Consider the following 27,188-nt stretch of genomic DNA (forward strand, 5'->3'; position numbering starts at 1 on the left):
AAAATAAGTTAAAAGCAAAGCAGAATTTTTTATGGTCTTGGGATTCTGTAACTGGACCTTACTTGCGCTTAGTTAGATCAGGGCTTTGAGGACCGATGCCCTATAGACAGGTTTGTCTGGCCAGTACCATGTCTGACAACAATTTTGTTTTGGTTGCCAATATTTAAAAATTGGGCTTTCACATAAAACTTGTACATGTATATATAATATCACACACACACATACACACATACTCCCAGTAAAAATCAGTATGAAACACTTTGTGCAGATTTGTCTCCTGAAAAACAAGACTATCTGGCAACCATGGCAACGATTAGCTGGCTCTAAGTAACAGCTACAACTCCAGAAGGGCAGCTGCTCTGGGGTGAGCAAGATGCTCCCCTCTCCCTATGGCTTCTTACCTAGTGTGCATCCCTCCTTGGCATCAACTGCCTGGGTCACACAGGCGTTTATATGCTCAACCTCTGAGGTAGACCTGTAATCCACCGTTGACTAACTTGAATCAGACCTTTACTTCCTCAGGGAATCCTGTATACTTCTTCACACAGGGGAGTGCCTTCTAGTAGGGGATTTAGCATGCTGTGAATTCCTTAGCTAGATGAACAGGAGTTATTGTGAAGAAGAGTCAAGAATGAGGCAGAGCCTTACTGAGGGAGACTGACGCAGGAATCCTGGAATCCTGACGTGGGGAGGTGGCGGGGTGGGGGGATGGGGGGCAGGCACGTCTCACACACGCACATGTGTGTGCGCACGCACACGCACACACACACACACACACACACGATTTAAACCCTCTCACCCTGGGGATAGCCCCTCAGTCACAATACGTTTTGCCGTCCAAATCTCTCACTGCAAGTAATGAAGCCACTTAGCGGTGACACTTGGGTAATTCTGGCTGCTCCGTGTGTGCTAGCAAGAGCTGTTGCACTGCCACTGATTTCCAGCACCCTCCCCCCAACACACACCCAACCCACATGCTCATCGGTCCCTCGGTTCTTCTGTATCCCTGTTTCTCTTTATCGAATTCTGGGAAACTGGGATCTACATAAGGCCAAAGAGGGGGAAAGGGTGGGGTTTGAGACAAAGAGAAAACTGGGTGGGGGAAATGACACCAATAAAATAGCGCTCTGAGAGTCCATCAGGGAAAATGCTAGCATGGAGTATGCTTTGTTACCGCTCGGGCCAACAAAACAGCTCATCTTCTGCCATCATTAGAAAAACAGATGGCAGTGGGGTGGGGAGGAGGGGCAGTGACTCATCCACTGGGCAGGGTGTAAAAAGAGGGAAGAGGAGGCCAGGGAAGGAGGGAGATAAACAGACAGAGGACTCAGAACTGGGAAGAGATCAAAGGGATCCTGAGAATTCCCTTCTGCTGCTTCTATGTGTGATGGCAAGAGGGAGGGGGGTGACGGGGCTTGGAACTGGCTTCCGTGTTTCCCAGAAGGTTACAACGAAGAGCTTTCCTCATGTAGTCCCCTCCTCACTGAACCCCCAGCATGTCCTCTAGATCGCTTAACCAGAGCTTCCTAGGCTTCCCTCCTTACTAGCCTTTGTTGGTGTGACAAGGAAATACTCCACTCCCTCCTGTGACTACCCTGCCCAGTGGCTGCCATGTGCAGCTGAGCCTTGACCATCTGACAGCTGTTGGTACCCCGGCTCCAGTGGTTCTCAAGGTCTGGCCCGTGGGGTGAAAGGAAGAAGCGGGAGGGGGGTAAGAGCATCCATATGCACCAGAAAGGAAAGGAATCAGACACGGGAGGAGAAAGAGAAGAACCTCCGAGGATGTAAGTAGTAAGAAATGCAGAGAGGGGCGGAACGGGAGAAGAAAGGACGAGAGAGGCTGGAACTGGCCACTTGGCAGATACCTAATTCTTTACTGGAAAAAGTCAGCTAAATATATTAGGGGCAACTGAAGAGCATCAAGGATAGACAGAGGGAAAACAGACCCCGAGGCAAGATAAACCAAAGAGGGCTCAGTGGATGAGAGGAAGTCTTGAAAGTGCTGCACAGAAATCCGAGCTCAAATTAGACATTTGTTCCCCAGTATCTAAAAGGAGTTTTCTTTTTTTGCTTTCCAGTACTGAATATAACTCTAAGATGTCCCCATGAGACATCCAGCCTTGTAAAAGTCAAGTAGCTCATTCCTCTGAGCTCAAGACAGTGAATCCATCACCCGCTATCCCCCATCCGTGTCCTGCTTCCTGTCAGTTCTGCTCTTTTGTGTCCTACCCCCTTGGCCACCAAGTTTTCACCTTCAATGCTCCATCATTCTATGCCTCTTGCCTTCTTCAAGAGACAGCTCTAAGGTGTTCTCTACAACATCTTGTGTAAATAACTTCACCTTCTCATTGTCACCTGCATTGGCCTTGTCTCAGCGGTCCAAACTTGTTCATACATGAAATTCTATTTTTCTAGGTGTTTCTCAAAACTTAACCTGACACTCCTCCTATTTTTCCTGACCCACCCCTCCTCGTGTTGTCTATTTCTTTTGTAAGTTGCAAATGCGCAGGGAATGGTAGCTTGGTTGGTGGAAAGGTTTTGGGGTCACACAAATGGAAATTCAAATCCAAGGCCAACTGAGTGGTGTGAGCCTTGTGTCTTATTCTGTACTGGGGGCAACAAAGTAGGGGCGACAAAACGATTTTAAGGAGTGTGTTAAGGCATTATCGTGATAATGTCCATGAAGTGTTTAAGTTCCATGCTATGTCTGGTCCATGGCTGATGGGTACAAAGTAGTGGCAGTCGTGGTGAACTGTTAGGCACTTTGTAAATGCTTACTGAGTGAGTAATGCAGAAAGCAGGAGTCCAAACTGCTCTTGTGGCCTCAAGGTGAGTAGGTACAAACCCTGAGGATGGGAAAAGGGAAAGAATAAGAGAAGAAAGGGGAAACAGGCCATTCCTAGGAAAGTCCCCTGAGATCTGTCATTCACAGATCTCATGGGGAAGCTGCCAGGTCCAGTCAGTCACCAGGCCAGTTGGTCACCAGATCATTCCATGAGTAGCTCTCTTCATTCCTACCATTGTGTCCCTTCTTGGCGCCTCAGCATTTCCCACTTGGGCTACTGCATTGGTTTCCTGATTGTTCTACCTCCTCCCAGACCTGTCCTCATTAAAGTTATAGACAAGTATACGAATGGTCTAGGATAACTGTGCAGGAAACAAACACTTATTCTGCCAAATGCTTGTCCAAGAAAGCGTACTCTTTTCCCGACATGGCAAGAGAAAGAGAGACACCAGGAGGCATCTTCATTCCGTGGTGCGATGATTGAAGTGAGTGTTTGTTCAATCCATGAACACTCTGAGACTGTCAGGTCACATGTATTGCCCTCTCTGGGTTTTCCCCCCCGCCGTTCCTTCCTTTTTCCTTCATAAAGTCGTATTTATGAATTCTGCCAAAGTCCACAGCCCTAGGTTCCACTTAAACTAAGAACACCTTGTTCTCCAGGGAATGCAGCTGGGAATAAAGACCACACTTACAGCCTCCTTTTGGAGAGAAAAGATTAATTTCCCTCCTGCCAGATGATTAAACTTGAGGGCCCACTGACCTCACGTTTGGTGCTACTTTTACTGTGACCACGTATTGTGTCCTTCTCAGCAGACTCCATTTTGGATTACAGTTTCTCACACTCTCTCTTTACCCCTTCGCTGTTCTGTAGAGCCACGCCCCTCCTTTTTCAAAAGTGGGAGCTGTGAGGGAGATCAGAAGCAGAATTATATTCAAATAATTAGGACCAAATACAAATTAAAAACATCTACCCTCATTCACTATGTGGGGGTAGGGTCTTACCGAAACAATGATACGCATTAAGAAGGCAGAAATAGTCAACTTATACCCAGTTTATATCCTCGTGAGTGTTTATTATATAGTATAGGTAGCCATGGTTAACTGACATTCTTCAGTTCCCAGTAAAACTTAGAAAGCCTTTTAAGATATTGTGGGAATTTCAAGGAAGTCTTTCTGGGCATTAGCTGCCATTTCTCATGTAAATTCTTATGCATACCCTTACAGATGCCTATCACCTACCTTACTTACCGCATTATTTCAAGATTATTGGATAGATCCATGCTTCCCACAGACTGCAGGCTCCCAAGTGTCAGATGTGTGTTTTATTTATTTTTGTATCCCTATTGGAAAAAAAGAGCCTAATTCTTCAGTGACCCTTGTTTTCATTCCTCTAAAGGGAGGGACCGAGTTGAAGGTAGAACTTGGAGGGTCTTAAATTTGAAAAAGACTGGATCAGTCTTCTGAGAATCAGCACCGTGGAAATAAACGCAGGGCAGGAATAGAAGAAGTAAAGACTAGAAACCCTGACATGCACAGAATCAGAAGGCCTAGCAGCAGGTACAGTGAGGGCTGCACGGAATAGCAGAAGAAAGGCTGTCTGACCCATAGAGGTAGGCTTGAAGTTCACTGCCATCCTTTAGATTTGTCTTTTAAACGTGGGATACCTGGGTGACTCAGTGTTAAGTGTCTGTCTTTGGCTCAGGTCATGATCCCAGGATCCTGGGATCAAGTCCCACATTGGGCTCTGTGCTCAGCAGGGAGCCTGCTTCTTCCTTTGCCTACTGCTCTTCCTGCTTATGCTCTCTCTCTCTTTTTGACAAATAAATAAATAAATACAATCTTTAAAAAAAAATAAACTTGTTGGTCAGATAACCAGCTTCACAAAACTAGGGAGACACACCCATGGGATACAGCTTGGGGCCTCCAGAGAGGTTGCACGCCAGTAATGTGTAGGTCATGCTAATTTTTCAGGAGTGACTGCAAACCTCCCTTGTTTCTGAGGATTTTTTATCTTAATCAAAAGATTAAAGATTTTGATTAGATTTTGAACTTAATTATACCCGTGATTCCTTCTCTTAAAGGGCCACTGGTCAGATTTGTGGCCGTCTCGGTTAGCCTTCATTTCTTTGTCCCTGGATGGGTTGCATTTTGGAAATCTGTTGGCACTGTTCTTTCTTGGCATCTGTTCAAGACCAGTCCTGCTTTTGGTTTTACTGCTTCCATCCTGGTACTAGCTGGCAAGAGAAAACTCAGACTAAGATAGGATAGATAGGAGAGTCAGAACATGATAAAGGATGTACAAGCACCTCTTGTATGAATGTTCATTAAACATTAGTTGAGCGTGTGATAAATATTAATTGAATTTCATTTATCAGTAATACCGAGTGGCTTCTGTTACAAAATGAAAGTTATGCTCCTTGGCCACTATTCATCCTCATACAATGGGCAGTACCCATGTTTGTGTGTATACCCTGAGGTGAAAAGAGGCCAGACTGATCTGGAGGGAGATATAGGGTCAAGGATTGCTTAATACAACTCTGGCAACCTATCTAAGCCGTTCTGGTGTTCCCGAAGGAATGAGGTGCCCTCCCAAAACTGGAGGGAAGTTGTGCAGTATACACTATTTTTTTTTAAGATTTTTATTTATTTATTTGACAGAGAGATTACAAGTAGGCAGAGAGGCAGGCAGAGAGAGAAGGGGAAGCAGGCTCCCTGCTGAGCAGAGAGCCCAATGTGGTACTCGATCCCAGGACCCTGAGTTCATTTGAGCCGAAGGCAGAGGCTTAACCTACTGAGCCACCCAGGTGCCCCCAGTATACACTATTTTAAAAGGCAAAGGGGGTTGAGCAATAATGTCTGCATGCCTGCAAGTTTGAGTTTTCTACGAGAAACAGGTCTAGGGCAGTTTCTCTTTGTCCAAGTCCTGTCCTTCTAAGGAACAAGCCCTTCCTTACCACCTCCATGTTTTGTGTCAGAACGACTGGTCAGAGAGATAAAGGAGAAATCACTTCTTAAACTTAGCAGGTGTGCCCTTCTAGTCCAGATGAGAGAGCCCCCAATTTAAGATGGCAGCTAAGGGGTTTGACGCAAGGTGGGTCATTACTGGAGATTGTGCAGGACGGGACAGGCCGACCAGTGGAACACTCAAGACCTGTTCTGGCCACACCTGGATCTTGACTCATTTCACACGGGCAAGGGAGTCGGCGGATCATTTTTATAAAAAGTGAGCTAAAGAATTACTTGCATTCTTATTATTTTTTTTGAAAGATTTTATTTATTTGAGAGAGAGAGAGAGAGTGAGCAGGGGTGAGGGTCAGAGGGAGAGAGGGAATCCCAAGCAGACTCCCGTGTTGAGCATGGAGCCGACAAGGGGCTCTGTCTCATGACCCTGAGATCACGACCTGAGCCGAAATCAAGAGTCAGATGCTCAGCCAACTGAGCCCCCCAGGTGCCCCTGGACTTCTTATTTTTAAAGTGCTTATTCTTAGGTGCTGCCTCTCCTTCCCCAGTCTGACATGTCAAGTCTGGGGTGAGGTCCAAGAATTTGCTTTGGGGTGCTGCTAATCCAGGGGGCTGTCAACTGCACTTTGAGAAACACTGAGCAGGAATAAAAGAATGCGCCCCTCGATGAGGGTACATGGCAGCACCTTGCATCTGGGGAGCAAAGGATCCATCTTCCAGTAGTTTTTGGAAAAAAATAAATAAATCACCTGAAATAGAATGTAGAATCAGAGGTCAAGGACAGAGGTAGAAACATCTGGCAGAGAGTAGTAAAAGTAAAATTCTTAGAAGCCAGGAAACACTGGTTTGATTTAAAATTGTAGTGAAAATTTTTTAAAATCATATTTCATCATGGGTAAACAGCAGCGTGCCTCTTCTTAAAACAAGCTACGTGGCAATGAGTATACTTGGGACCAAGAAAAAACCTGAGTATTTCCCTGTTTTTCATTCTTCTCACCAGTAGTCTGCTCCTGTTTTCTCTTTAGATCTGGCCTCTGTAGCCATTAGAAAATACAGACCATTTTTTAAAAAATTAACATATAATGGATTAGTTGCTTCAGGGGTACAGGTCTGAAATACAGACCTTGTTGAAGGTAGCGAGAATAATCTCAAAAGTTGATAATTCATTTGGGGTCAAAAATCAAAAGCAACTGGGATTTTTAAGCCAAAGAAGAGCTTGATGAAGATGAACGTAGTAAATATTTTCAGGTTGTAGATACTTTACCTACAGAAGAGTTAACAGTCACCATCCCCCGATAAGAACAGAACAGAAAACAATGGGCTTAAAAACTGAATGAACTATTTAAGTCTGTGTGAAATATCCTGGCAGTGTTAGACTTTATACAAGGTTTCAAAGAGATGTGTTTAAAAGTCATATTAGCCTTTGGAACATTTTAAGGGGGTGTGTATTGTCCTCTCTCTGCACGGTTGAACACTTTCTGCTGTGTCAAACACAGAAGAGGTTTTGGTGTTCTCTTTCCCTGTAGATGTAGCATGACGTGGATTTAAGTGAAATATTATTTGTGTGTTTTCTTAAAGCAACTGGTAGAGATATCTGTATGTATCCTTGCCATAGGAGTACTCCCTTGATAGGAATTTGTATAGGAGGAAACTGGGCTTGGAAAGACCAGGTGAGGAGGAGTTGGGGAACAAATTTAGCTTCAGCGGAGCGGCTGCATTTACTTAAATGTAGGTGGGCAGTTGTATTTTCTTACACATTTAGTAGCTGATACCAACAATGCTCCCATCCCTAATTCGTTCCATCTGCTACACCATTCCTTGGATTCTTTCTTCTATGTTGTCTTGGACCTCTCTCTGCCTCCCTTTTATTATTTATATTCCAGATGGTAGCCCTGTTAGCTGGGCTTCTTGATGGCTCATGGGCACTGCCTCGGTTACTGCTCTAAGTCGGTGGGATGCAGGGGCCAGTATATAATTCATGAGGTAGAAATGACGGCAGGGAAATCAAACTTTTATTATACCTTTTTTTTTTTTTCTTGCCCAGAGCTTGAGCCAAGAGAGAGGGGCTGGAGTCAGACCAAAAAGTCCTGTTCTAAGAGGTGTGCTTTATTCTGGGGCACAGACTGTCTACAGATCTGAATGAGATGATCTGAGCTCAGGGAAGGGAGAGGCTGGCAGGGTGCGGGCTTGTGCGTGTGTGTGTATTTGACCATGTGAAACTCCAGTGCTGGATGGAAAAACACATCAACACCATCATAAATCAGAGGGATCTTTATTCTTCAAGGTGAAATGCAATGCATGAGCATCTCAGAGACTCCAGTGCAGAAGTCCTGCCTTCCCCGTGGCAGCTGAACTGGCTGGCCCTCCTCCAGGAAAGCAGGAAGGAACATTTTCTCCCAAGTGAAATATTCAAAGACCCAAGTGAGTCAGACAGGGTCGTATTTCACCCTTAGGGCTGGCTGAGCCTCAAGGGAGAGCGGTGACACTTGGGCCTGCACCTGCGGAGATCCAGGACGCACCAGGGCGATGGGCGGCCCTGGCCACCACCGCAGCACCAGGCCACCTGTGAGCAGTGCAGACTCTTGGGTCAGAGCTTCGAGTCAGAGGCCCTGGGGGGGACAGTGGGGGCACAGAACCCATTTGTGCGGATCCTCTGGGTCGCTCCAGTGTACTCCCGGGTTTGCGACCCGCTGGTCTTCAGAGCTGCAGGAAAACACCGCGCTAGTGACAGCTGTCCCCGGGAGACTGGAAAAAGGCATGCATACGAAGATTCCGTGTCTGATTCGAAATCTGTTCTTTCTCTCCCCCTCCGTGTCAGTGCAACCTGTCCAGCCATTCTTTTCTCAGTCTTTTCTCATTTCTGCCCTTAAGGTTGACCTCTACGACTTCAGAAAACCATTCCATCCCCAGAGTCACAAATTACTTTTAATAAATGCCCGAGGCTTGAACTTTGAAGTATGACCAGGTGGGATTGTGACTGGTTCTTAAAAACAAAAACAAAAAAAAACAAAAACAAAACAAAAGAAAACCTCTCACCTGAGTATGTCATTGTAAGTGCCTTAGTAAAAAGAGAAAAATGAATCCTTTTTATGGTAGCTGTATTCAGGAAACCAAACGTTCTCTCCTGACTTTATCGCTCGTGCGCTGTGTGATTATGAAGTGGTTTAACTTCTCGTTCCCTTTCTATTTATATGTTGTCATTTAAATAATAGCCAGTAATTAAACTTCTCTTTGCCACATTTTAGCTGTTTACAGATCAGATATAATAACTGTTCCTTCCCTGCTGATTCTTGAAGGACAGATCATATGGGCTTACTTTTTCTTTTACATTCTTGCCAAGTTCTTTAGGATCCGTGGGTGAAGAGGGGCCATAAAAACGCTAATAGTAGGAGTGATAAGGTCGCAGATGCCGGTAAAGGGGACAGCTACTCCGCTTCTGGTAGGGATGGTGTAGGTTCTTACAAATCTAAATCTGAATACGTGTTAGCTGTGTTAGAAATCCAGAGAAAAATGGAAAATTAGCTTAAGTTGGAGCTGTCTTCCAGGCTCACTGCCTGCCAAATTCCAATCTCCTCGAGGTTTGTTTGTGAATTTCTCTGCCAGTTTTGTGCAATCTCTGCACCAGGCTAAAAAATCCGGGCATGTCTTTCCGCTTGTCCGGAGTCCCTTTGGGTTCAGGGCTCTACTTTAGATCCTCCAGCTGGAATCTCTGAAAATCAGGCTCCAAATGTTAATTAGGACTAGGTTTTCGTTTTGAAAGCTAAAACCATTGTTTCCTGCCCCCTCCTCATTTTTTAAAAAAGCTGAAACCCTGAAAGCACGACCATGCAAATGGTAAAACCTCATCTAGATTAACAACATTCATGAGAATTTATGCCTCCTTTAACCTCCCGTGGAGCCACACTGTGCGTCCTGGTGGGCTTTCCAACTGGCTGCATTTGGCCTTCTTTGTCTTCTCCACTTCCTGGGTGGGCCACTTTCTCACTCTGCTAATTCTCTTTATGGCATGGGTTGTCCCTTCTCCTCCTCCCACCTCACCCTTTTTCTGATTACTCTGCGCTTTTCCTTATTTTTCAGTTCTTTTTCTTTATCATTTCCTGCCTGGGCTTGAAGACAATTTATGTTACCCTCCTGCAAAATTGACATCACAGAGCTGCTACTTTCTTTTCTTCAACCTGCCAGACCTTCCAGATGCTTTCCCATGACTATAATGAGGTTGGGATTAGCAGCGAGCAAATACAGTCAGGTTCTACCCATAGGTAACTTGACTCCTTTTCTCTTTTCACCGGGGCACTGGTCCCCTATGATGTCTAACTAGCTTATAAAATGTGTTTTAAATACATTTAAGCATGACTCAAATACATTCACTGAGACTGTTCAGGAACCTATAGAGCGTCAGTTAATGTACTATTTAGCACATCATTGGCACAATGCCTTTATTAAATAGTCATAGAAGCAAGCTTTTTCAGGAAGTGCACATAGTTTGAGTCATTTCTGATTCATTCTACTAAAGTTGGTATCTCTTTAAGCAGGATGATTTGATTATATACTTTATTATAATGACTGAGTGGTAACACGGTACCCTAGGAAATCTTTTACCTTATTTCTTAGTCTCTAAAGTACAGACGTCTGTCTATACACATATTGTGCGTGTGTTTGCGTGTCTCTTCTTCTAACTAACCTAGGTCTATACACATATTGTGCGTGTGTTTGTGTGTCGTTCTTCTGACTAACCCGGCAGTGACTGATGGCAAAGAAGAAGGTGACACTCTCAAGTAGATTGCGATTCTTTGCAAATTGTAACAAACAAGATGTGTAGAAGAAAGGCTACACATTTTGACCCCAGACTAATGGATTTAAATCTCAGCTCCACGCTTATTATATTGTTGTGTAATGTTTTTCAAACTGAATTTTAATTCTTTTTTTAAAAATATTTATTTGACAGAGATCACAGTAGGCAGAGAGGCAGTCAGAGAAAGAGAGGGGGAAGCAGGCTCCTCAGTGAGCAGAGAGCCCGATGCAGGACTCGATCCTAGGACCCTGAGATCATGACCTGAGCTGAGGGCAGAGGCTTAACCCACTGAGCCACCCAGGTGCCCCTGAATTTTAATTCTATAGAAGTCATACATGGACCTAGTTTAGAAAACCAGTTGGCCAGGCTCTCTGGACAGAGACGATCCCTCCGTGTCTTCTTTTCTGCTTCTGTCTTACTTCTTTTATTTCTTCTGGAAATTACATCTATAAATATCTGCATCCATACACACATATCTATTTAATGATTCTTCTGCTAACCTGGATTTTTTTTTCATTTAGGACATTACTTACTCATGTTCTAGTAGAGAAGATGAGGTTTGAGCTCCCTGATACCATCCCTTACACACACGCACACACACACACACACACACGCGCGCCCGTACTGCTGCCTGTAGAGGCACCTGACACTTCTAATTCTTGAGTTTTGTGGGTTGCTGTCACATTTCAGGCACTTAAGTTTCTGTTTTCTCAAATTTTCTGTGTCAGTTGCTACTCATCCCATCTATTTCCCACCGTCCTAATTGCTGAATTCTGTACTGACCATCTTTCTCTCTCACATTCGCTTTTCTCTTGTGATTTCATACCTTTTTTATTCCTTGACAGTCATTTTAGTGGGATTTGCAGAGGGAACAGATAGAAAAACAAATTCGATTCCTGTTTTACCTGTCCTGAGCCTGGCACATAATACATGCTCAGTGAGCAGTGTACTGTTACTAACACTTCCTCTGACAGAGTGTATGCCTCTATGGAAGAAACAAAAGACACTGGACAGAGACAATATACCCTATTTTCATTTTTTCCCCTCCATTGTCTTTTCTAACTTACTTCAGCCTGAAGCCGAGCAAAAATCTTTTCAAGTAGCAAGCTCCTGAAAGTGTAAGTTTCAGGTAAAGACGCACTTATTCATGGACTAGATGTTGTCCATGCGTAGTAGAAGACTCTATGTGAAGGGAAACAAGACAAAAACCCTGTCTCCTGTGAACCCCCAGTCTGATTTGGGGGAGAGGTGTGTTCAAAGTGCCGTGGAAACAGTGAAAACAAAGTGATTGTATTTTCTTACAGAGTAGGCAAGAGGTACGTGTGGGACATCAAATTTGGAAAAAATTGTATAGCAAAATGGCACTCATGTGGGACCTTGAAGGACATAAACATTCCACTAGTTGGCGATAAAGGAAAGCCCTGTGGGCAGGGAGGAGAGTATGAGCACAAGGCACAGTGGTTTGGCAATGCATAGGATGTCTGGAGAACTGCCAGGGGACAGGGCAGGTGGAGACTACAGGTGATGTTAGAGAGGCCCAGGCTAGATTAGAAAGAGTCTTGAATGCTGCCATGCTTGGTATACAAGCTTTATTCTGGAGGCACTGAAGAGCCTCACTTCTTTTTTTCTTTAAACTGGTAACAACATCACATTGATGTACTATTGGAGATGAAGCCCATGAAGAAGAGATAGGTGATCAGTAGAATGTTTAGGTTACGATGTCTGTATTTTAAGAGAGGAGGTGAGAACACAGACTTGACCCTTGCTAATAGAGATGGAAAGAAGTAACCATTGAGGGGTTTTCTTTTAAGATATCAGACTGATTCTAGAATCACATCTCGTGGGGAAGATGAGGTTTTGAAACTAATTCGCTGGTGGCTGGACGGATAGTGAATGCCACTGAGCTCTGCAAAGAAGAAGAAATAGCCTTGTAGGAGGACATAATGGGATAGGCTTTAGACTGGGTGAGTTTAGTGAAATTGGAAATAGAAGTTCAGGAACAGTGACTTGGGTTGAGAAGTGAGGCAAGATGATAAGAAATAAGGATGATGATTGAAGATGGTGAGTCGATGAGGTCACTCAAGGCCTGGGAATGGGGAGAAAAGAGGAAAAGAAACAGCAGGAGGCAGGTGATGTAAGGGAAGAAAAGAGGAAGTGAAACTAGTCAAGGAGATAGAGGCAAATGATTGGAGGAAATGATTGGAAAGTGGAAGGAAATGAAGGAGAGAGTGGTCTCAGGAAAACCATGAAAGAAGAGAGACTTCGGGGAGAGAGATGGTGAATGGCAGTAAGTGCTACAGCGTAGACAAACAAGATGGGCATCGGCAAGAGAAAAGTAGGTTTGTGATTTAAGCACTCACTGAAATCCCTGACACACGTGTAGCCGTGGAGTTGGGGAGAGGGTGATAGGTTGAGAAATAGATAAGAAAGTTGATGCAGCAAATAAAAAATATTGTTTCCAAAAGTTGGCCAGTAGAAGAAGCGGGATGGGCAGTAATTTAAGTGGATATGGATGAGACTTGAGTATATCTATGGGCTGTGAGTAATCTGGTTGAGAGTCTGGAGGCCCAAGGTAAAGAAGGTAGACAGGATTACAAGCACTGTTGGCTCTGAGTCAGGCGAGGAGGAAGTAACCACGACCAAAGACAAAGTCTGAAGAGTAGCAGATGGAATTCAAGAACCCAGGGGTTTCATAGACAATCGTTGCTCATTTCTTTGTGCAGACTCTCCCATCTCCATGGATGGCAACTTCATACTTGCAGTTGCTCAGGACAAAATCTTTGGTGTCGTCTTAATTCCTCTCTTTCTGTTACCCTCCACAACCAGTTCATCAGGGTAGCTTCATAGCTTGACCTTGAAAATATGTCTGCAATCCAGCCACTTGTCAGGGTCCCAGCTGCTGCCCTCTGGTTTGAGCTATCACCATCCCCTGCTTGCATTGGAACAACAGCCTCTTGGCTGGTCACATCACCACCCCGTGGCCTCTTCCTCATTCAGCAGCCAAAGGCTGCTGGTAGAATATAAGTTAAAGCTAAGCAGTCCCCTGCTAATGCCTTCCAACCATCCTCCTTTCACTCAGAGTAAAAGCCAGAGTCCTTACAAATGGTTTGCACAATCCCCCAAATATTCCCTCTCTGACCGTCTGATTGAAAATGACAACCATTCTTACTCCCTCCTTCTCTGCCTATTGCCCAACACATAGACCTCCTGCTTCCTTTACGCGGCCCTATTTTTTATTTTTTAATAAGACTGTGACCTTCTAATTTACTAAATAATTACTTATTTGTTATATTTAATGTCTATTCTCCCCACTGGGATTTGGGCTTCACAGGGCAGGACTTTTTATTTCTTTGATTCACTGTCGTATCTCAAGTCCTTAATAAAGTGGTACAGTGACTGGCACATGGTCAATGCTCAGTAAATATCTTCTGCGCGGATGGTCGAGGTAGGAACTTAAGGGCAGCCACAGGGTTGGAGAGACTGGCAGTGGGATAACAACCTTAAGCAACTTGATTCCTTTGGGGGAAAGGAATATTTTGCTAACTTGTAAAGAGTGAGAGAACTGCCAAAAGACCCTGATTTTAGTCCTGTAAGAGTCTTTTTTCTTTTTTAAAGATTTTATTTATTAATTTGACAGAGAGAGATCACAAGTAGGCAGAGAGGCAGGCAGAAAGGATGGGTGGGGGGGGGCGGGGCGCAGGCTCCCTGCTGAGCAGAGAGCCCATTTCGGGGCTTGATCCCAGGACCCTAGGATCATGACCTGAACTGAAGGCAGAGACTTTAACCCACTGAGCCACTGAGCCACCCAGGTGCCCCTGTAAGAGTCTTTTCTACTGAATACTTTTTGGTGTTAAGACCGCAGTGAGCACGGCTTTTCCAAGTGTAGGCACCCAATATGGGCATCGGAACCTTGTCTAAGGAGCTAACGGAAGGTCGGGTCTGAGGCTTGCAGCGGCGTTCCCACACCAGCCCAAGAGCTTAGGGACTTTTCTCCAGAAGCTCCCCCTTCAGAGGATGCCCACTGTCCATAGAGGATACACGCCCTCCACCTTAGTTTTCCTCTATTTCATTGAACAGAGAAACAAGAATAAGTGAGGAAAAATGAGTCTCTGAATGCTTAACCAAGCTGGAAAAAAATTGGCAAAATAAAACCATAAACCTATTTTGCAAACAGACTTATTACCTCTTCCTTGTCCCGGCACCCCTAACCCAGCAATTCTGTGTAAGCCTTTCTCCCCCCATAAGTTCTCCGTAGCCTCTTCAGCCTTATACACTGTTTTCCTTCCTATTTAAGATCGGTAATGAGAACTTGGCAGGAGAAAAATTCAAATGGGTCAGGAGGCCCTTGTGGCTTTTCTCGGGCTTGTTTTCCACAGCCCATTCTAGCCTGCAACATACTTCGCAAGAATAAGTTGGCGGGAGATCTAACCCATGGTAAGAGGCCACCGCTGAGGGCAGCGTTTCAGACCCAGTGAGGCTGGAGCCACGAGCAGCCTTCCTGAAGCACAGAGCCGGGGTGTTTCCTTACACACGCACATGCACACACACGTGCACACGCAGCAATGCACACCGGGGATCCTCATGGGGAACAGATGTTGCTGCCCTCTGTGCCAGCCACGTGTCAGGCATGGCATTTTCTTCTGCTGAGCTCCTGGCGAGTGTGTTTTTTCCTTTCTTCTCCCCTCCCTCCATCTTCCTCCCCCTCTTCCCACCCCCTACATCCACGGCATGAACAAATTCTCTCCTGATTCATACTGGGCCAACCTCATATTTTTGTTGTTGTTATTGTTATTGCAAACATGAAATGCTTCCAAAGTTGGGGAAAAAAAGGAAAAGAGAAGAGAAAAGAGAAAGAAACCACAACAACCCCCAAAGAAAACATGTTCTAACCCAGGAATGTACAACACTTCATGCATGGGAAGCATCTTCCCACCTCTCCAAGCTTAGCTGCAGAATCTAGGGCTCCAAATTCCAGCACATGAAAAAAACCCAAATCTATCCAGCTTTTTTGTGTGAGCTTCATACCATTTCTCAATCTAAAAGCTTGCTGCTCCCCCCGATGGCTAAGATTTGCAGAAGAATCATAACCTCCTTTCCCAACTTATACCATGGTCATTAAACAGTGCCCATTGCTTTATACCTACTTACTCATTTCTTCCCTTAAAATAATATTTCTGGGTGCCTATTACATGCTGAGATTATGAAAGTGATTAAGTTCCTAATACAATCTATGCAATAGAAGTAAAAGACCAATTGCTACCCAATGAGTATAATATGAACAAAAAGTCACATGGGAGCACAGAGGATAAAGCAAATAACTTGTCCCAATTACATAGAGGGGTAACCATTTGAAGGATAAATAGAAGCATGTGAAAAGGCAAAGATGTGAAAGGAAGTGGTACATTGCAGTCATCAAATTTGTCTGTAATAATGCTGCCCAACAAATAATCCCCAAATATCAGCAAAGAAATGCCAACACATTCAAAACCTCTAGTCAAATGTAGCATACATTACACACATTCACATTACATTGGTCATGACAACCCACATCCCTAAGTCCAAAATTAGTGGGAAGAGGAATTATACTCTGTTGATAGTGAAGTCATAGCGAAGGAGGAATGAAATGAACTATAGACATATAATATCATCTGCCAATCAGCCTTTGTAGTCACAAACATTTTTTACATTCAGATTCATTCCACCTGATGCCAAAACACTCCAATCATAGTGGACTTACCCAGTCCATTTGACTTACCAATATGACTTACCAGTCACAACATCAGGCTTGAAAATCTACACTATCATGATTTACTATCAGGTTATGATGTGCTTCTCTTAATCTAGAGCCTGGTGTACTAAAATCACAAGTTCTCTGCCTTCCACACCTGATGGACATAGTGAAGCAGAGACAAGATACCTACAGTGAACATCCCCTTTCAAGGAGAATGATGAGAGGCACATAATAGTTACTGGTCCACAACAATTCTGAAATCCCTCTGAGAAAAGTGGCAGAAAATCTCTACTCTAAGAATAGGGACTGCTTATTATGAGCTTTTGATTACTCCCTGGGTATAGCTCTCAAGTCCATTGTTCTTCATGGCTCTGGACTCTGCTGACTTGGAAGTCCTTCCTTTTCCATTATCCTCTTGGGCCACGAAAAGAAACCCTGGAGAACATCCCTCTATTGGATGCTAAGTAGCTTTGTCTGCCTGCTTTGATGTAGTAGAATATGGGGGACCCAAAAATCTTTTTATGTTCTCCAAAGTCTCTTTTAATCCAAACTGATGATGCTTTTGGCACCTCAACTCACAGACATTATAGGTTTTGTATATATTTAATGTTAGTCAAATCCATATACCAAGAGCTGTCCTTACAAGTCTTTCCCAGATGTGCCTCTCTCTGTAAATTTAATCAAAGGTATTCTGAGCTTAGGAGGCTTCTCTGGGACAAAGCCCTGAGTCTGTTCTCTATGAAACATTTTGTTCAGTTGCAAGGATCCTGTAGGTGCCACTTTAATCCAATTAAAAGTCTTAACAAAGTTAAGTTCCACCCTTTGATTGTAAGGGTGTAAAGGGTGTAAAGTTCCACCCTTTGATTTGGTCTTTGAGGTTAAGTCTTAAATCTCTAAAGGTGTAATTCTTCAAAGCAACTCATTCATCTCTTCCATCTTATTTCTCTGTTCTCTCAAAATGTGGTCTCCATGGTTGCCTCCAAAGAGATGGAAAAGAAACAGGGAGGCCAGTAACTTTTGAGTCCCTTGGACCAGAAGTGATACATCATTTCTGCTTGCCTTTCCATTTACCAGGACATCGTTACATGGCCTCAAGCCCACCTCAGGAGAGTAGGGAAACAGGGGAATACACAGGTATCAGGTGAGCGTTAAATATCTCTGGTGCAGAGAACAGATGATAGGATTTACACTTTAGGTAGAAAGTCATGGTGTCCTATTTTTGACCATGGAGGTCAGAAACTTATCATCTCTAACCCGAGCTAATGGAACAGCCTCCTCACTGAACTGAGGAATTAAAAGGAGAAGAAAGAAAAGGGGCTGAATACAAAACTATTTCTGCAGTAGAACTGGTAAACATTTGGATGTTGGTTGTGAATAGAGAGGTGTTGAAGATGGAGTTAATTGGGCTGGAAGGGGGTGGGTGATTATTCTGTGAATTCGCCTCTCACACTGATATCTCAGTTTGTTCTGAGAAAAGCTCAGCTGATAGTTTACCAACATATAATGCCTGACCATATACTGTGGGGATCGAAGAAAACTTAGTTCCTGCCTATGTGGTTGGAGGTGTATGCTATTTGTGTTTTCGTTGGTGTACTTTTATTTTTCATATCCCGTTAAACCGGCTTCTGGAGGGCAGGGGGCATGTGTCATTCCTCTGTGTTTATATCCACCCCCCTCCACACACACTGTAGTTTATTATTAAACATTCCATAAATAGTCAATAAATATTCACATGTGGTTAAGTAGTGCTCATTTTATCCTCTTTTTTGGCTTCTCCTGGCATATATTATTTGGAAAATTCCTTATGCATTGAATATGGAATTTGGGGGTTCAGAAGTGGAATTAGTATTTTATTTTTTAATATATTTTTAATTAGATAAACGGAGTAATAAATTGAATATGCATTATCCAGATGTGAACGATCCTGAACAAATGGAGATGAAAGCTATTCCCCAGTGTCCTCTCCCTTGTGTGCTGGTTTGAAAGTTTAAAATGCTTAAGTTTAATTTTCACCTCTATTGCTCATTCCCCAAGTGACCTTGGGGCATGGCCCTTTGTCTCATTTTCCCCATCAGTGAAATATGGATAATCATATTAATCTGTCTCACCAGGCGATGTGAGGACTAATTAAAAACGAGATTAGATTCAACTGAAGTCTTTCTAATGTGAGAAATATTAAACTTGGTGGTGCATGTCTGCAGTGCTGTTAGGTTTCTGGGAACAGTCTCTGGCCTTGGAACTGCTTATGACCCTAATGACACGGTAGCTGAGTCACGAGTGCCTGCAGCCTGCCCGGCTTTTTGGCCATACTACCTGTCGTCTTTCCATGCCCTGTGTGCCCAGCCTGATGGCCACATCTATCCAGATTGCCTAGTAACTGAATAGCAGCTGGTGATCTTTTTACTTCTTTGGGCTCCCTCTGAGAACTGCTTCCTGCCTGTTCTCTCTTACTTTCTTTTCATGCTCCCTTTTTTCAGATGGGAGCTCTGAATATTCTTTGTGTTGACAAATCAGTGAAAATAGCTGAATTGATCAATTCACTAAATAAGGCATGTGTGTTGGTCTGCTTGGGCTGCTGTAACAAAATAGCATAGAATGGGTGACTTCCACAACAGACATTTATTTCTCAAAGTTCTGGAGGCTGAAACGTCCCAGTTCAAGGTGCCGGATGATTCAGTTTCCCAGTGAGGGCTCTCTTTCTGGTGTGCTGATGGCTGCCTTCTTCCTGTGTCTTCACAGGGAAGAGAGAGAGAGGAAGTGCTGGTATGTCTTCTTTAGGAGAACTGATCCCATCATGGTACCATCTAAACCTAACGACCTGTCAGAGGCCTCACCTCAGATACCACCATATTGACCGTTGGGGCTTGAACATATGCTTTGTTCCTAATGGCATTACTCATGCTCACGTCCCCTGAGCAGAAGATGTTCTGATACATAGAACTAAGTTTCCCAGTTTTCTTTAAGAGGTGGCCACCTATACTCTGTAATTTTAGGGGTGCTATACATGCTTCTGTGGTCTCTCTCAAATATTTGTCTCCCACATAGGACTCAGAAAGTCTCCAACTTTCCTAAATTAAAGTCACTTTTTGCCTGTACATATTCTATTTTATCTAGCTGCAGATGCGTATTTGTCATTGGCCCCTTAGTATGTTAGCCGCTTTCCAGAGGGGTAGAGGAATAGGCAGATGCAATGGTAGAGATGCATACACTGGTCATGGGGATTGTCAGACCAAGCAGGGTCCAGCAAGAAAGTGGGGATGATGGGGGAAGAAAGAGAGCAGGGACTAATGGCAGATTTAACACAATATTGCTGCTATGTCTGTATCTCAGCTCTCTACAGCAGAACATAAGAGAGAGGATGAGTATCAGATACCTTGATTTAAGTATTTTCCTGCCTTAAGGCCATATTATATGTGGTCGTCCTATTCCCATAGTTGGAAAAGGTAAATATAAGATCCCTGGGACCACAGGCCATAGTTTAAAAAAGAGGAAGAATGACCAGATTCTCTTTGGGAAGGCTACTGCCCACCTTCACAGACAGGAAACCATCAATTCCTGGAGTATCCAGGCTCATTGCACACAGAAAAGAAACAGACAAGAAATAGCTCCTGGTTGCATGGTATACTTATTAACATTAATGAGCATTTATTGTACACCAGGTGCATACCAAGGAATCATTACCCTTATTTTCATTCCTGTTCAGTAAACAGGAAAGTGAGATGCTGAGAATTCAGTTACCTTTCCAAAGCTCCAAAGGTAGTAAATGTGGGATAAGTACAGGAACCCAGGCAGTCTGATTCCAGAGTCTCCATTCTTAACTGGTAGGAAGATTAAAAACAAATAAATAACACATAAACTAGGGACATAGGACTTACAGAATACCCAACTAAGAGATGAACCCGGGGTACTGGCCACCTGTTGGGACACTTCCCCTGGGTTTGCAAGCTTTAAGCTGGAGGAAGAGGTGGTGGGCGTGTGCCACTGAACCCTGTTGAGTGAGGATCAGAGACCCAGGAAATGAGCATGGGGAACATGTGAAACAGCTGATCAGTGGGTGAGTCAGTAAGATACATGGACAAGCATCCCCAAGATAAAGGGGATATACACGAGACCCTTGCACAGAGAATAGGTTCCATATGGGGGAAAGGGAGACTGGACTCATCTACCAATTAATGGAGAACAGAACAGCCAGATGGATGACCCGGAATGGCGTGACAGGGTGAGCTTGAGAACCACGATAATCAGCCACACAAATTGAGCTGGTCATAGACACAGGAACTAAACATTAGACTGGGGCTAAAAGAAACAAGACTATTGGCAAGAAAATATTCTAGAATAAATATGACACCTCCCTCCTGCCATTCCTTAACTGAGCTGGACTTGAGTATTTTAGAGGGTGATAAAACAGTCATGTCTAAGTTGTGGAGAGAGCCTGGCAGGAATCAGGCAGGAGAGAAAATGGGCCGGGCCTCCTTTAGGCGTGTGTTTATACAGAAAAAGAAAACAATTAGAGCTTCTCACTGTGAGCTGGGACAGGGTTTGCTGACTGATCAGGCTCTATTTCTTAAGACTCGGGCCTTAGATTTACTAAGGATTCTTTCCAGCTATTTTTTCAATGAGCAAACTTTTTGAGGAAAGTTTAGCAAAATTTGAATAGTCAAAGGGTCATAGAAAAACCTTCATCTCCATTGGTCTTCTACCCAAATATAACCATTTTCCAAATCCTGGCAATTTTCTTTCTCAATACCCCTGTTTGCTTTTTTTTTTTTTTTTTTTTTTTTTTTCTGGTTCCATATTACAACCAGCCAGTTCTGTTCTTCTCAGTTCAGATCTGTTGGAGGTAAACTTACACCTGCTCTGAACCCTTCCACTTCTGTCCTGAACATCCCCCACATGGTCCCCAGATCCAACCTCTGAAACACAACCTCTGTTGTGTTCTTCTTCTCCTCAGAACAAAACAAAACAAAACAAAAAACCAACAAAGCAAACCTTCCAGGGCCTCCTTATTGTCTTCAGGACAAGGACCAGCTAGCTTCCTCTAAATGGAGATTTTGACCAAGTTCCAAATGTGGGCCATTAGTTCTTGAGGCAGAAAACCACAGATGCATCTTTAATTTTTTTATTTGCCCTCCTGTTAGGATTTTTCTCTGACCAAATCCCATCTGTGCTCAAAGATGAAATCTAATCCTATATATTCCATAAAGCCTTTCTGAAATGTCCCAGCCCCTTCCCCATTCTGAACCTATAGCTCTTACTGGTGCCATTAATTACTTTGGGAATCAATCCTCCACCGGCCTTGAATTCTTCTCTGTTGTCTCAGATGCTGGTCAGATTCTGCCTCATTCAGTGCTGATGATACCAAAACTTCTCTAATGCAGACTTTGTCATCCATAGAACCTACTGTGGGGCCTTGTGCCTAGAAGACACACTAAGTATGTATTGATTCAATATCCCAGGATTTCAGCAGCTGGCCTCGTGCCTGGCTCATAGTATATGTTTTGAACATAAATATCCCAGATTATACATTTTTCATGGATTTCTCTAGCATTGACTTTTCCTCAGAGAGTGGCTTTGCATGCCCATAGTTGTGGCGACAGATTGGACTGAGATGTGGAGTGTGGTATGTCATTACGATTTGATAACGATGCTGGAGGCAGCATGAACATGTCAGGATAATGACAGCATGAGCCTGGGCAGCAACAGTGACTCTGTGTCTTTTCTTCAGGCATATTCTTCAGCGGCTCAAGTCCTGGGTGTTTTAATTGGTAATATGGGTATGATAATAATACCTCCCTCACTGAGTTGTTGTGAGGGTTCAGTAAGATCAGACATACAATCCTTGTAGCACAGTGCCTTATGCACAGAAAATGCCATATATAAGATAAAAATAATGTCTGGTTTCTCTATGATGGCTTGTAGTTTGTAAAAATATTTTTACCTTCAGGTTCATTATTTGTGCCAGGAGAAATTGTATATGTCTGTGTGTGTGTGTGTGCATGTGTATATAGAATAAAAACACATATTTTAATGTCTTGTATCTATAATATACATATTGTATATTATTATGACACATCTATCTTACATATGAATACTGCGTATAGCAAATGTACAATATTTATGTGTATGTGTTTATCTGTATGGACTATATGTGTATTTTATGTGTATATTACATGTATGTAATCATGTGTATATACACATATATCAAAGAGAGGGAGAATGGGAGAGAAAACAAGTGCTTTTATATCTTAGGAACACTTGGAAATGCTCAGAATCGTGTGATTTAGATTTGCCCCAAAGTGCACCCTCTTTGTGTGGAGCTGGGTGTGGTACTGGAATGGCAAAAGGTTTGGTCAATTGCTTTGATTTCTTTCAACAGCTCCTTCCACCCTAAGAGTGTCTGCTTTCTCCTCGAAATTTCTCCCAGTGTGCTTGATTGCTGAGGAGAGAGAAAGAGAGAGAGAGGGGAGAGATGTAGGAGAGAAGGAATGAGAGAATGGGGAAAGAAAAAAATAAGACGCTCAGCAAACAGCAGGAGGGCCAAGAAAAATATTTAATCCAAACAATGAATATTGTCGTTTCCTCCCACAGTCTGCATTCCCAGTCATCTTCCACAGGCAGGCGCGGGGAGCCAAGAAATGCCGAGCTGCCTGGCATGGGCGTGCGTGTGGCGGGGCGCCGGGGGGCGAGCACGCGTGGCGAGCTGTGGTAGAACATTCCCCTCGCCAGCCCAGGCCGGCCTCAACCTCCCATGAACTGCAGGCTGGCCAAGGAACCAGAAGACAGGGACAGAGGGAAGCAGAGGCTCAAAGTCAGAGCAGGACCGCGGCCATCCGCCCTGGGCCGCCTTCCAGGGGCTTCTCTAGCCATTCGTCCCTGCTGCAGGTTCTCCACTTCTGACTTCAGTCCGGTTCCTAAGCCTTTGTCCCCTTCGCCTTCCAGGGCTACTATGTCAGCTCTCGAACGGAGTATGTACAGTGTAAGGTGCCCCTCCGGGGGGTGCAGACCTGGCACCGCAGCTGGCAGAGGGCCAAGAGAGGGCGAGCTGTGTGAGTGACCGCCGACCGGGGGGACGGGAGCCAGCCGGGTCCCACGTGCCCAGCAAGGTGGCTGCAGCGGCCCGAACTTCTGCTCCCAGTTTCATTCTTCTGAATCTTCAAGTCTGCTTCTCTAAGGGTCTGCTGTTACTGAGCCTGTACCTGGCAGGTCATGCCCAGCCATTTTCAGGAGATGTGGTAGACAGAGTAATTGATAGCGAGCACAGATTACCTGGGGAGGCGAGGGAACAGGATAGAGGAGAGGCACGTTATCTTGGAGGAAAGGCAAGAGGAGTGCAAAGCAGAAAATATTCTTCATTTAGAAAGTCTCTTCTAAAGGAGAATCCATGAATCTCACTCACCAAACATTCATTGAGAACCTACTGTGCTGGGTGTTAGGCTTTGTGCTGCTGTGGGGTCTTGTGGCTCATGGAACAAAGCAGGAATGGAAGAGGGAACATGTCCCAACGTGTCCCTGCCCCCGTGGTCCTTACAGAGTTCAAAACTCTTATGTTCGAGGTTTCTGTCTCTAACCTTGAAACACAGTAGGCTGGTTCTAATTAGCAGGAGAGGAGGCAGGAAATTCCCCTGCACGAACTATTGCCCATCCAAGAAAGCCAAATGCAGGCCACCGCTGCCCCCACCATCTTCCCCCACCCCCATCAAAACAAGAAAAACAAAGTCACAAGAATCAGTGGGCCCACCAGGCTGGCTGTGGAGAGGCGAATGAGGTCCAATGGTGTTGCATTATTAGTTCTTGCTAGGAGCCCAAGCCCAGCTTTTGCTGCATCATAAACATCAGCACTCTGGGACCATTGCATTTTAGAAGCGTTGCTGTGTGGTTCAAGAAGGAAGGAAGGGCGACGGCACAGTCGTCAGTGACAGAAAATCTGGACCAGCTGACTGCTTACGTCAGTGGCTCAAAAAACAAGGGAAAGCGTGGAGGACAGGAGTCAGACCACTGGAGGAGGAGAAGAAAGGTTTGGGGTTTCTTTGTTTAGGACATGGAGACAAGCTATGGCCTACAGGGGCCTGGCAGTAACCTTGCGATTTTGGAGATGTGATGAAGGAATAAGGATGGTGGCTGGGAACAGAGTGCTGGGCACTCACGGTCATCTCATGTGGTTTGGCAGAAGGGGGCAGGAGATAAGGGCCAGAGGCACCAAGCATCTTAACGTGGGTAAGGCCTCCATGTCAAGTGAGGGCCAGGACCCACTCCCATTGGTAGCAGTGCCTCACTACTGGGGCATTTCTCAACAAATGCCACCAAATCAGGAGGGCTGCCTCATTTGTTTTTTGGAACCCCTAAGATAGCATAACCTATGGAGGGATGTCCTCTTCTGTTTCTGTCCTTTGGGAAAAAGAGGTCTAATTTCAAGCCAACATTTTTCTGGCACAGATCAGTGCAGACTCTACCTGAATGCTCCCCTGCCTCGTCTTCACCCGTTGGGGCTCTCGCCCTGCCCCCTGCCCCCTTCCTTGGGGTGGGGGTGTAGAAGCACCTGGCTGGGTTGGGCCCAGAGCGGAGGCTAGTGGGGGAGCAGGCCGGCGTCTGCTGGTCGGTGTGGTGGAAGAGTCTGTACCACTGGGTCTTTATTTGCAGCGAAATGAAAGGGGCTGCTGGGAGGTTGTTTTTGGCTGGAAAGTAAGTCAGAGAGTCTTCTCACTTTCCTGTTTTCCTGTGGTGCACGTCAGGGAAGAGGTGTCTGTGATGGTTTGGGGTTTTTCAGAGGCTAAGACACTCAAGTCACCGCTCTGGTTTTGAGGAGAGTCCTGGTTTCCAGAAGCCAGTCAGGCTTCTCCTACTCTGTTTTTATAATTTCCAGAGCCATTTCCCTTGTCACCTGACTCCTTCATGACTCAGATGGTACATTTGTGGTGGCAGTGAGTGAGGCAGGAGGCTCAGGGATGAGAGCAACCATGGCTTAGACTCTAAAGTGTCGCTGGTAGACTCTTGAAGTTTTTCTGACCAGAGTCTCTGTGGAGGGAACTCAGACAGCAACGCACAGCAGTAAAAGCAATGGGAGTGTTCCTGCTGCCTTCATAAAAGTGGGATTCCCTGAGTACTTACTGTGGACCAGGGACTGGGCTAGTTTTTCACCTCCATTTGCTCATTTACCCCTCACAACAATCTGTGAGGATGGTGTTATTCTCCCTCACCAACAAGGATACTGCTACTTAAAGAAATCCAGGATTCTGCTCCGATCTATGAGTTGGTAAGGACAGAGCCGGGATCTGGGCACAGATTTATCAAATACCGTATCCCATGCTCCTCATCACCGGACTATACAGCCTTGATCATTTTCCAGAGCAGGAGGTCTTGAGCCCTTGTATACCTGGAAGCTGATGAAAAGTGTATGGGAAAAATAAGTCATTTGACCTTATTTTGTTTGTTTGTTTGTTTGTTTTCTTTTTCCATCTCGATGTATCCCAGCCATTTCTCTCAGAAGAACTGGTTTTTGCACTATTTGATCATTTCTATTCCAAGGCTGTGCTTTGGTTTTGGTGTCGGATGGAGATAAAGTGGTTATAATCAGGCTTTCGTTTTGGACCTCATAAAGTTGCACATTGGCTTTTCCTTTTTTGAGGGTCTGTGGATTGCTCTGGTGGAGAGCTTTGAAGCCCTACACAAAAGCTCTATGATCTCACGTAGACCGCAGGACTACACCCCAACTTTGGATCCCTCTCTCAGGGCCACAGATGGGATGCTTCCCTCTGCCCATCCAACAGAATATGTGTCTTCATGGCATTTCTTTGAATTACATCTTACTTGTCTGTTGTTTGTAGAGCAGACCCTTGGCATTCCACGGTCTACTCTACATTTCAACTGCTACCTGGTAACCCAGCAAATCCTTAATATCTTAGTGATTAGTGGGTTTGCATCATCTTGTCTTCAGGGCTGGTAGGTAGGAACAAATCTCCCAATTCTAACTGAGCCAGGTTACCTGTATGGCACTGCTGTGTGATTTTTGTCATTCCCTATCAGTCCTCACAAACACACCCTTCTTATTAAAATACTAATGGTGTCATTTACACATTCCCCACCTTACAGAGGCCCAAAACCTGGGCCCCTATTCCCAATCAGCTGTGAAAACCTAATGTCTGGATTACAGATTATTTGCCAACATCCCAAAGACAGTCATGTTTTCCCCACCTTCTTCCTGCTCTGGTATTGAGTTTCTTTTTGCTTTGAGGCCATGGTAATTTTTCTTCTTTTCTTATTACCCCAGCTCTGGAGTTGAGAGGATATTGTTAAATTTTATCCAACATGTTTAGGTTGTTTATAGCAGGAGAACTTTCCAATGGTATATTCTGCTGTCTCTTCCCACTCTTAAATAAACATATACCAATGCTCTGTACATAGTAGGAGAGGAATAATGGAAAGGAGGGATCTGTTCACAAAATATGCTAAGGAAATGTCGTTAACCGCCCTCATATTTGTTCATTTATTAAGAACCTCCTGTAGCATCAGGCATTGAACTAGAGGCTGGTTCTATAAAGATGGTTAGACCCTGAGCCCTTGATAGTACAGAGTGTTACGTCCTACATAATGCCTATATGGGTAAAATATACCATAGTAATGCACAGGCAGGAAGGACTCTCTGGGCCCAGGAAGCCAGACGAGATTTTCCAGAGGCGGTTGTATGTAAGAAACTCTTCCTGCAGAATCCATCTCAGGGTATCTATTTTAATTTTACATTTTCCAAGAAGATTGTTGCAAACCCACAAATGTGAGATCATTGGCACCCTCCCACCCCAAGGGGTGAACACTGGAGGAGGGGAACAGCTCCATTTCCTCTTTCCGTCAGATGACGGCAGAGAGCAGAGAAATAATCTGGCTTGAGCATTCTGGGACCCAGAAATAAATGTTTCTGGGTTGCAGGC

The 27,188-nt window shown here is 44.5% G+C and overlaps 1 protein-coding gene across 2 annotated transcripts in view; it reads left to right on the plus strand.

Annotated features, from left to right (window-relative positions):
* The window catches only part of PAPPA2 (pappalysin 2), a gene marked incomplete at both ends in the record, with an annotated part of 273,603 nt that overhangs the window by 238,797 nt on the left and 7,618 nt on the right, over positions 1 to 27,188 (plus strand). The gene's annotated exons all lie outside the window — the stretch shown is intronic.

Source organism: Martes martes, assembly GCF_963455335.1.
Source record: "Martes martes genome assembly, chromosome: 15".
Taxonomy (NCBI): domain Eukaryota; kingdom Metazoa; phylum Chordata; class Mammalia; order Carnivora; family Mustelidae; genus Martes; species Martes martes.